The 12,314-nt window shown below is 42.0% G+C and overlaps 1 long non-coding RNA gene across 1 annotated transcript in view; it reads right to left on the bottom strand.

Annotated features, from left to right (window-relative positions):
- The window catches only part of LOC141743810 (uncharacterized), a 202,368-nt gene extending 192,393 nt beyond the window's left edge, over positions 1-9,975 (bottom strand). Inside the window, exon 1 of the long non-coding RNA XR_012587204.1 lies at positions 9,860-9,975. This is a non-coding gene — a long non-coding RNA (uncharacterized LOC141743810). The remainder of the gene's footprint in view (positions 1-9,859) is intronic.
- Positions 9,976-12,314: the final 2,339 nt, after the last annotated feature.

The following is a 12,314-nucleotide window of genomic DNA, read 5'->3' as shown; positions in this document are numbered from 1 at the left end:
TGTGGGTTTAAGTGGTATAGGAAGCTAGGGGTTACCCTATTTGAAGTAAAAAAACCTCTTATGCTGACTGTCTCTGAAAGGTTCAGTGTGTCATCACACCTCCCTAAGCCTCTCTGTAAAAATACAGTGAGCCTAAATTCAGTGACTCACGTACTCCCATATTCCCATCAGGTTCCTATTGTTTCCACAGCATCAAGGCTTCAAAAAAAAAAAAAAAAGTCTTTCTCAAAGCCTATTGAATTCTTTCTTTCTACTGAAGCAAGTACCAGTCTGTGCAGTGGCCTCCTCTGCCGCTACAGCCTCTCTGGTGGAAAAGTACGAGAGAACGCCACATAAGCAATTAGGCCACAGAAGTGACCTCCCCCCGTGCGGACTGCCAGCTGCAACTCAGACCTCAGGAAAAGCTGTACGCAGAGGCACAGAATAGGTGGGGGAATTGATGGGGGGCACAGTTGATTAAAGCCTTGAGGAATAAAATGAGGATATATTTAAGGTCGTGCATCACATGGAGGGTTCTACTGAATTATTGACAATGAAAGGCACTTTAATTGCAATGCTTAACAGCTCTCAACTTAAAAAAGCCAGGAAATAAACTCTCTCCCTTCGCATTGTTTTGCTTTTCCTCACATACTCTGTAGACCTTTGGTAGTTACCCTTAACTACCTTTTCACAAAGTTTCCATTTCAGTTGTATCTTATCAGCTTATGTCTTGGACCTAATTTTTGCACCCCCTGACTGAAGAAACCCAAATCCTGAGAAGGTGCAAACTTGGCGCTATGCCTCTATTTGTAAAAATCAGATGATTTACAGAGCATGAAGATTTGGCCCTAAAAGCTTTCACTTCATACTTAACATTGCCATCTCCCCTTTTTCAGTGGGGTTATAGAATCATAAAATCATAGAATCTTCATGGTTGGAAAGTACCTTTGAGATCATCGAGTCCAACCATAAACACACACAAAAAAAAACAAACAAAAAAACAAACAACAAAAAACCCAAAACAAAACAAACAAACAAAAAACAACCAAAAAAACCCAACAACCTACAATCTCTGCCACTAGAGCACGCCCTGAAGTGCCACATCTAGACATTTCTTAAATACCTCTAGGGATGGTGACTCAACCACCTCCCTGGGCAGGCTGTTCCAGTGCCTGACCACTCTTTCAGAAAGTAATTCTTCCTAATATCTAATCTAGACCTCCCCTGCCGCAACTTCAGACCATTTCCTCTGGTCCTGTCATTCTTCACCTGGGAGAAGAGGCCAACACCCACCTCTCTGCAACCTCCTTTCAGGTAGCTGTAGAGGGCAATGAGGTCTCCCCTCAGCCTCCTCTTCTCCAAGCTAAACATGCCCAGCTCCCTCAGCCTCTCCTCATGTGACCTGGTCTCCAGACCCCTCCCCAGCCTGTCAGCTCTCCTTTGGACACGCTCCAGCACTTCAATGTCCCTCTTGTACAGAGGGACACACAAGATTTAATTTATGTACACACAAAATTTAAGCTCCACACTTAAAATAGCCACCAGCTTTCACCAACCTCTAGATACACCGCCTGTATCTTCAGGCCATACTATGTAGGACATCAGAGCTGTTTTCACTAGAGATGAAGTCACTAGAATAATACAAATAAACAAAAAGTCATAGGAGCTTGGTACCCACAGCTCTTGCTGAGAGCAAGAGCTTACTAGATTGCTTTGGAAAAGGTGACCTCTAGTAAAAGGTGACCTCTTACTTACTAGATCACCTTGAAAAGCCACTTAAGGCCATCCAGGGATATTGAAGTTCTAGCTGCAATCTCTAATACCTCGTTCCAGCCACCACAACCTCTGAGGAATGTAGTTAGTGTCAAAGATTTAATGCTTTTTCACATTAGTGATGTCAGCACAAAATGGCTATCTTCTCTGAATAATTTATCTCCACACTGCATAATTTTCTTATCTCTCTCTCACTTTTGGCTTTTTACTGTAGATGTGAAGGCAAGTGGCTGTTAGTCCTCAAAAAAACCCCCTATGAAGCATCCTTCCCATCAATCAATTAAAAAACACTTACCTTACACTCAACATGATTTATTTCTTGTTAATACAATTGTCTCACTATATCCTTCTATTATTATACCCTTAATTCCATTAGCCATTCACTTAATGCTCTCTTTAAAGCTGACCCCAGTCTGGGGAGAACAGAAAGAAAAGTTCGTCTAATAGTGGCAATGCCAATAAAATTCTGAAGCTCTTCTCTTAAAATCCTGTAGGTCACAGGAAAGACAGGTCCATAACATATCCTGCTTGCTCTACAGGAGAACATTTATTTTTCATTCCTTTTCAACTAAATGGTTTGTTGGCTCCAAGCTATTTGTATTTTCATATTTCACTATCTGCTGTACTCTTCCTACATGGCAACTTTGGCAGAAAAGAGAACTTTTTACTCCTTCCTCCTCTAACAAATAAAACTCTGGCTTGCGGAAGGGTGAGGCTAACGGGGCACCTCATCACAGCTCTCATGGCTCTCATACTTCCCAACGAGCCAACATTCCCATTAAAGCCTTGGCGATCATTGGCTGAGAAACACTGGCTTATTCCTCAGGTGAAGTTCGGGGCTGTCACCCTCCTGTCCACCAGAAGGGTGCTTATTAAGGCAACATATTCACAGCTGGGAGGGTGCTTTGATAAAATACTTAACTACAGAATCCTTGACAGGCAAGACTGAGGCTACCCAAGTATGTTGCTTACATGACTGACAGCATCCTCTGTCAAATAAAGTTCACAGCTTTTAAGAGGTATGTAACCATCAGATCAATTCTTGGGCATGAGCGAGTTTGCCAGGGCCTCAACCATAAAAGACAAATCCATCGGTAACAGGTTGCTAGTTTGCTTTCCTGACACCGCCCCCCCACACCCACACCCCCAGGCTGTTTTCTACATCCAGGTAAAGATTTGGCCGAGCCTGCCTCCCTGAGCACAGGGAAAAGTTAGTAAACATCACAGCATCAGTCCTGAAGGCAGTTCTCACTGCTTGCTGCAGCACCCACTTAACAGGACTGAATTTTCTTCTCCACTGGAAATCGGATATGCTGTTCCATGTACCCAGTAATATTGTTCTAGAGATATTCAAACCCTACGCCACTTCGTGATCACGATACAGTTACAAAGCCACTTAGATTAAATGAAAAACCTGCTTAACTAATGAGATTCAAATCGCACCCAAATACACACACAGTCTGAACCTGACTGTTCAGGCACCAATCATGTATATTGGCACTGCCATATACATTTCCACGGAATAGCCACATCTAGCTAGTAACATCTGGATCCTTTCATCCAGTATCACTGACAGACCATCAGGCACAAGGGTCATCACACCGGTGACATCAGCCACAGCTTCCACTTCCTATGCAATAAAGTTCTCAAGGCAGAAGGCAGGCCGCCTTTTCTCATGTCGAATTGTCACCTTGGCATGAATTGTCACATGCGGCATACCAGACTCCTCCTCAAGCAGCTCAGTACAACAAAATGCAGTTCATCTGGGCAGCTCCTAGATCCTAACGACAGAGTCAGGCCTGAAAACTCACAAATACAGGACACTGTGTGTTCCACCTGCTGACCAGCAGTAGGCACGATCAAAGGTTGAAGGACCTTTAGGAAAATCTGAAAAAACACGAATTCTTATGGATTGATTGTTTCAAGATCATTATGCTTTCTTAACAGCTTCCAGGCAATTAGTTTTTTCTCCGTGTCTGGACTCTTTCCGTCAGTTTTGTTTTTAATTAGAGTAATATTATTAAGACTATGAAAAATTTCCTACCTTCCTCAGGGCACACTCGCACAGTGATGGATCTGCACCAAGGGATTTGTATTTGGATGCTACACTGCTATTAGTAGAGATCAGGGTCTCAGATTTTGGCTCAATCCCTTCAGGCAGAGGCCCAATGGCAGGCTTCAAGTGCTGAATCCTTCCATTGCACACAAGATCTTCATTCATACTGTTGCCACAAAACCCAAAGCAGTTTGCAAGCTGCGCGTAGCATAGCTTTATTTTCTCTCTGTTTTTTGGTACGTAACAAGGAGCGTTAGTTCTTGTGCATTCACAAGCACAGCATGCATTACGTGAGCTTATCTGAAGCCAAGTCCATAAGATGGGATAAGATCATGCTCCCATCTCCAGGGGAACCACACCGTCAACTCTTGCCCATCACAGCATCATGGTGATACTGTGCAAAGCTAAAGGAGGAGAAAGATACACCTATACTGAGCACAAAAGTAGTAATCTCCCACAAAACTTACACTGCTATCAGGAGACAAGCCATCCTCAAAGAATCGCAATGTGCCCAAGCAAGACCTGCCCTCAGAGGTTCGTCTTCTCTAATCACTTTCTTCGTTCTACCTGTATCATCAGAAATTTAACTGGTGTTGCCAGTAAAAACATACAGGTTTCAATTTTTGGTGTCATTTTTTATGATGTGCTTTTTATTACGATCACAATCATTGACAGCAAGTCAAGAGCAGAATGCTTTTCTTGGTTTAGGGTAGCACTCTGCATATTTAGCAGCTTTCCAAAAAAAAAACCCCCAAAACGATGAGAAGCAAATGTCTTTCATGACACTTGCAAAAGCTTCAAGGCATTTAACTACTAAGCAGAACACACAATAACATGAGCACCTTACCACAGAGCTTCCATTAGCATTGGCATCCATCAGCTGAACCCTACACGTTGCACTGGGTTTTCCTTTACCTTGGGAGTTTCCTCCTCATTCTCCTCTGAAAATTCCTTACTGTAACACGGTCTGTTTCATGAAACCAACTACCAGTGGAAAGTGTGCATATGCATGTCTCTCCTCACATCTGGTACGTGTGACAGTCCTGTAGGTATGTTCTGCTACACCTTGTTGGCATGTTAGGCAGCCCCAAAGTGGTCACAAAATAAATGGAATTCCAATTTGTTATTGATTTACTTTCAAACTTAATAAATGGCCCTAGTGTTGATAATTACCAAACTTTTGTCCAAATAAAACCATGGCACTTCATAAATATCCAATAGAGCTAGATCTACACGTGTCCCATTTTCCCCAGTATTTATAAATATATACCTTTAACACTGAATCTTCTGTTAGGAAATGTCATCTCGGTCATACCCAGATGTTTGATTTTAAACATGAATCTTTCCTGCTTTGACTAATTCAAACAAACATCCCTCTTACTGTAGGCCCCACACATAAACAGCACTCTACCACATGCATTCCTATTAGAAGTTACAGAAATAAAAGATGAAAAAAAAAAAACCAAAAAAATCAATCCCCATGGTAATCCAATTGCTCTACTGGCCTCTATCATAGACTAACCCTATGCCAGCCAGATGAGGATATCTACGGAGTTGGGGAAGCGATGAGCTACATCACTAGAGAGACAGCTTCTCATCTAATATATCATACAGGAATGTTTTGTGCCGGGTAAGCAACTCAAGTTTTCCCTTGTTCTATCTAGTTTCATTATTTCTCAAGAGCACACAAAGCAATTCGCTCTTGTCCTAGGCGTTCATAACGCTCCTTGGGTACTTAAAGGTTGGACCCTGCCCCCTCTGCATGCCCAGAAGGCACGAAGCCCCACAGTCTAAAGCCCAAGCTTTAGCTTGGTTTGAGGCCTAGCTCATGTGAAAAGCAGCGCTTCTGCCATCTGCTCCTTTCAGCTAGTCCAAGAAGACAGACGACGTTTCAAACCACACAGATGGATACCACCACTGGGATATTTGTTAGAGTAGACAGACCCCTGAAGGCTGAAGGCTGCTGATGCCTCCCTTCTCTGCAAGGAAAGCCTGTCCTTTGGCCATTATTAAACCCCAGCCCTCTCAGGCTAATAAACACGGGAACTGGGCTGATCTTTGTACAGCCTGCCTATGGCGCTTTATTGTTTAGACTGAACTGTTTTAACAGTAGGGGGAAAAACTTTAGATGTGTGGTGAAGAGGAAAGGGTATAGAAAAAAAAAAAGGTAGTTTCTTTCCACACAACATGAGACTTTCCTGTACTATCACAGTGAAATGAAAAGACATTTCTTCTGCTCTGATCAGTCATAACATTTAAACCACAGAGCTAGCCATGAAATCCTATGCATCATTTAGATCTTTGATGCTGAACTGACTTCATAGTAAAAATGTCTTGGCAGGGCTAAAGCACCTGCTGTCAAAGGGAAACGCTGATTAAAGGAGTGGGGTTTTTTTTTTAAAGGGTTCTTGTTCACTTTCACAAAACTGCGTTACGATAATTCCCCAGTCACAGCTCTGATGAGTAATTAATTATTCCTGCAGTGTGGTTAGAGAACTGCTACTCAAAATCCTCATTAAAACCCTTATGTATTTCTCCTGCATTTGCCTTTCAGTTATTATCAATCACAACAATTCATGTATAAATATACACTTTCCTCCTTGATGACTATCCCTATTTCTCCTGCCTGATTCATTCAGTAAGGCCACAGTTCAATGCTTTTGAGGCCACAACGGCCTCTATAGGAATTAAGTCTGACGTCAGAAATACTGAATTGTGGCTTCAGTGAATGAATTAAACAGGGGCGGGGAAGGCGGGGGGGAAGAATACCACACTGAATATCATCGAGAGCGCTCCTACTCACATAGCCAATGGCAACCTATTTACTATGGAATGAGATAAGGACCTCACTTTAAGTAGAGCCATTTTGGACAGGTTCTTTTGCCATTGCTTTAAGAAGCAGAAACAGAGCATAGTTACACACACAGCACTGCTTTCTGTTCATTGTGTCAGGGTGGGATCTCCTTACCAGCAGGAGAAGCTATTAGGTTTTGTTCAGTTCACCTGTAGTTGAATAGGGTCAAAACCTACACACACTGCCCAGGAGACAGTCTTTTGCTTTCTGAAGATAGATACATTCAAAGATGATGCAGCTGATCACTGTAAATAAAAATGTTGATGAGCACCAGGGTCATTTCCAGTGGTCTGAAATAAAAAATAAGCTTGTTAGTGCTCAATTGGTTGTCTCAGTTATCAGCTTCTTACTGAGAGAAGGCTGGGAGAGAAAAGCCAATGTTACCACCTACTTTGGAAAGCTATACCAGGATTCACAGACCTTCAGAGGAATAAATATTAGCAGTAAAGTTCATTCAGCTTCCCTCTACCTGAGGCAGTGGCAACGGAAAAGCATACTGATGAAGCAAAGGAGAGAAGAAAGTCTAATACAGCCCCCATTTAAAGAGCAACACACTACGGGTTTTAGATGCTCCAGTTCCCATGCAAACACTTAAGGTCCATTCCCTAACTGAAAGGGCAAAAAAAGCCCAGCTTGAAGAACTGAATCTGGATACAAAACATTATCTGGAAAGGTCTTCCTCCTTTCCATTAACACTACAAAAAGCCCTGGTAATATATACACTATGAAACGGTGCCCCTCTGAAGCACATAAGAAGATGTATATGCACTTGTCCTACTCCTTGCATAAAGACATCCGTTGTCAGCATGAAATACACTGGAAAAAGCCCCCCATGAAGCGTGCCTCCTTCCCAATGGCCGTCAGTTTTAGACAACAGCTTTCAGCAAGGGAACAACTGCAGTGCTAATGAAACACGATAGGAGCGGCAAAATCATGTGATTCACTTTGCAGAGAGAAAAACAGTCAAATTGCGAGGATGAAAGACTCAAACCTTGAGGTTAAATTGGACTTGGTAAACACACAATTATTCAGCGTGTCTTCATAATAAACATGGCTGCAGTCAGTGAACTCGGGCTTAGCGCATTACTTTGTTGATGAAGAGGATATTGTAGAAAGGGGTCAGCTCAGCAGTAACGAATCTTTATTTCGCCAGTGCTAAGCAAGAATTGAGATAATGTTACATCCAGAGGGCAGAGGTGGCAGGGACAGTTAAGAATAAAAAAGCACAAGAGAATCCACACGGCAGCCCAGGGTTTACACAAATCACAGTGCTTGTGCACCTTTGGCATTAGGATGGCACATATCCCCTTGGAGAGCCACCATCCCACCGTGAGTTAAATTCTCATGGAGCGGATCATTAAGTTTTCCTAATATCTTGTCCTGTGATTAGTAACAATTTTTTCATTTGGTTATTACTGCCTCAGTTGACTCTTCACTAAATATTTAAACTGCTTTATAAAGCTAGAAAGCATTAAAAATACCCTTGGATGGTCAGGTAACCTTATCTTATACCTTGAAGAATAAGCACATCGGTTATTCAGACACAGACAGGAGAAGAGCATTGCATCAGTGTCGGAGCAGACTGGGTTGAGATCCACCCAACATACAGCAATTTAACTTGCGTGAATTTAGGGACAGGGAAAGAAGCAAAATACTTCATGGCAGCAAAGTGTCACTTGCACCGAGTGCAGGAGCAAAGTCCGACACTCAGCATAGTTGCTTTCTAGTGACATCCCCTGCACTCACTCACTTACCTTTTCCAAAGAAGATGCCACAGCCATCATATTTACCAACAGATAAACTAATTTCTCTAACATACCGTTCGAGAAGTTTCTTTTCTACTTTGTCCAAAAACTGCACAAATGTAATGTCTTAATAACTCTTAAACACCCTTTGAAACGTTTAGGACGTACACTCAGCAAGAGCAAAACCAGCATGTTACAGGTCATTCAGCAAATTCCTTTCAGCACCTTAAGTATATCAACCAAAATCTCTACATCAGTATAAGTTAGCCAAAAATACAAGCAGTGGATTTGAAGGAGAAGTATGCTGTGCTGTAAAACCCATCGGTTCACAAGCCCTTCCACAAGAGGTAAACCCTTTGATTCCTAGTAAGTCACTTAAAGATGAGAGTTAATAATTCAGTCTCAAATTGCTCTCAATATTACTCAACTGCAACATTCAAAAACGAAATATCTGTCCAAAAAGAAGCACGAAGGTTTAAAACAGTAGAAAAAGAGTTTATTTCTCTCATCTTCTATTTTTCAAACCCTAGGGGAAAAAACAAAACAAAACCAAACTACAATTACTTAGCTTTAAAGCTTTTCCTCAAGACTCACATAGTCGTAACTTTTTGATAAGTGAAATCTGAGTTTAACACTGCTTTTCAAATCCGCTTTGTTACTTCAGCATTATGGAACACATCCAGCATTAGAAAATTTGCAATGAGTCACCAATATTTGGATTTAAAAAAAAAAAAAAAAATCCCTTTTTCAAAATCAAATCTGAAGTTGTAACTGAACTGTAAAGGGACCCTACATAATACGCTGTTAAACTCATCCAAACTAACCAGCAGTATAAGCAACAAAATCCTAGATACAGTTTCTCTATATACCACACTTTCTGCCTATGCAAGATCCCACTATGCACAACTGTGATCTTCCTAAGCAGAAGGAAAAAGTTAAAGCTACAGGAATAAAACCAACCAACAACAAAATTCAACTATCCAGGCACTTTCCCAACAGGGAGATTGTTTGTTTAATGGAGTGGGTGGCTTCCACTGCTCTCTCTCGCAATACCAAAACTGACTGCTCTCTTAGTAACTTGAAGAGTCGCAGCCTTCGTGGCCAAGGCGGCTGACGGCACAGACCTACTTGCCCGTTTGCGTCATGGGCATGTGCATCCCTGTTCTTTGAGAGAAATGCCTCTTAGAGAGAATTCCTCCACATGACTGAAAAAGCTCAGTCTAGATTAACTAGCAGAGACGCTTGAACCGAAGCTGTGGCTGCGGAGTCTTTGTGTAGCAGCTCCTCAAACACGTTTTGAACGCTATTTACATTTGTCTCCTTTGTCACACTTAAATAAAACATAAAAGCTCCAGGAATTCAACAATGACGAATATAGTCTATGAGATTCTAAATATTTTTACCTTTTGTTAACTCAACAGAAAATTACGTTAGCAACATATTTGGCAGTACCTGTTAGAGCAGCAGGAGCAAGGCTGCACACACCCCAGGGTCAGGCAGTCCGGGAGACGGAGAAGACCACGGCACTCAAAAGAAGAGAAGAGAGCAGACTGGTGACAGCAACTAAGGTCCCAAGCCTGTGGGCAGAGAGTATGAGGTCAGGGCAGGTGAGCCTGATCAGGGCAATTAAGGCTCCAGGTGTCCTCAGGACCTGCCGGAGCTTTGCTCAGACACAAACCATCAAATTAATGTCAGCTGTTCTTCAAGTGAGTTCCTCCTACCAGGCTGGAGGGGAACTGAAGTCAGTCACTTAAAACACGTCCAAAAAATCACTATCTAAAAGCATCACTTCACTGACACTAAAAGGCACCTGGACAGCTAGGAGATGCACGGACATCTAAATTTTGTAGAGATGAATCCCTCCCAGTGACACGTATGCTATAGAGAATGCTAGTCCAGCCTCAGGAACAAACAAGGAAGACAGCTGGACCTTGAACTGTCTGAGAACCTGTTTGTTTCTTACATGTCTCTGTATGTTTTTAAAAGCATTTTCCTTCTTCCGGAAGCTGCTGTTTCCATAAGGCCCATGCAACGCCATAAGGAAAACCGTGTGAGGTTGTTTCTGAGTATAAACGATATTTTCACAGGTTTTGCCCAACAGCTTCTACTTTTGCGGACCCACAAAACAGCTGCGCTGAGAGCCATTTTTTGGAGCATGGGCATTCAGCAAGAAATTATTCCAAAATATATATTCTCATCATTTTGTCCTGACTTCAAAGACACAGCATGGTTCATCCATGCTAGGAAGGCTCCCTGTTTTGAACTGAACAAAATCGGCATTTTTTAAGAACTAAAAATAGCCATAAATTTTGATCATCTAAATGGGAGTATCATTTCATAAAATGCTTTTTATGTGAACCCTTTTTCACAATCTAGTTAGGTAAGTTGTTATGGCCACTGTATATTTTCAGCAGTTGTACCTCTAACTTAAAAATAATGGTGCTGTATTGACCACAAGATAACCCTTCATTATGAGTAACATCAGAGAATATATCTTTCACGCGTTTTTGCTTTATTCAACAGTTTTTGGTGTGCCTGACCTTATTCTATTAATGCTAAGCAGAATTAATTAAAACCACAGGCTTTTTTTTTTTCTTACTGCAACACATTTTGCTTAAAAAAAAAAAAATAATGTATTACTCCCTGATTAATTTTTCATGACTTAAATTATTACCTTCTCCCCATGGTTGTCATTGTTCCATATTCTTTTTTATGAGCCGCTATTTTTTTTTCAAGTATAAATTTGAACCTGCTTTACTAATGTGAACAGCTGTTAGGTTTATATAGCCAAGGCAGGGCTCCCAGCAGCCTTGAGCTGAAAGTTTGGCACTGAGACCAAAAGGCTATGTCTTTACGGCAAGATCATTCCGCGCACTAAAGTGTGTGTTGTGGAGCGGAGGGAGACATTTGGAGCCTGCTGGACCAAAAAGCCAGCGTTTCGTTGATGTTCGCTCTCCTTGTTAAGTTCTCTAGACTTACCAGGTTCACGTATCAAGGAGGAGTCATTTTAAAACAAGCAGAACAAAATAAGGCGTTTATATATGGTAGCTGGTACTGACGGTGGCCATCTGAATTTGAAAACCCTCACCCAGCTGAAGCCACAGCCTCCAGTTCCTTTTTGGCCCTGCTTTTCCTACTACCAGAAAAAGAAAAATATTTGTTACCTCTCCATTGCATTTCAAATTGTAACAGTGCAGTCACTGAAGCGGTCAGCTACGTTTGCCCCATACACACATACGCTTGTGCTATACCTATCTCGCAGTTGTGTCCGCCACGAGCTGGCAGCTCGCGTCCTCATGCGTAGTGACTAGCTCTTTTCATATACCTGAACGATATTTGGTTTATAATGTTATTGCAACTGTGCTGCCCTAACGGAACCAGCAATGCAAGGCGTGTGGGAAGAGTGACAGCTGTTAGTAGACCCAACAGGTCTAAATAAGGAGTAGGGAGATGAGATTTCAAGATATTTCCGAGATCCCCTGGCCCCGAGGATTTTTCAGGCTTCAAATCACATGCGTTTGACCTCATTTGTATATGTGCTCGTGTGTCTCAAGTTGCAATAGCCGATGTTTCCACAGGTAATATTCCTATTGTAGGGCATTGCTTAGGTTTGTGAAAACAAGGTATGCCGCAGATTACTGGACATATGGAAACCATGCGGGGATGCTGTGTGACTGGTTTCTGGCTGGTTTCATCACTTTCCTATGAAGGCTTTACTTGTGCCCAAATCACATGTGTTTGCAGAGTTTAGACAGCTGCATGAGGCAGGGAAAGACTTGCAGTGACTCTCCTCATGAGTCTGTGTATGTGAGTACTGGAAAAAAGGGATTTATGTCTCAGACTCTGCTAACTATGGCGAAGGGAGAGGCATAGCTTCCTAGCACTCAGGGAATACCCCTCTGAATTC

Source organism: Larus michahellis, chromosome 5 (assembly GCF_964199755.1).
Source record: "Larus michahellis chromosome 5, bLarMic1.1, whole genome shotgun sequence".
In the NCBI taxonomy this organism is placed as follows: domain Eukaryota; kingdom Metazoa; phylum Chordata; class Aves; order Charadriiformes; family Laridae; genus Larus; species Larus michahellis.
This window is presented reverse-complemented; position numbering and strand designations above follow the sequence as displayed.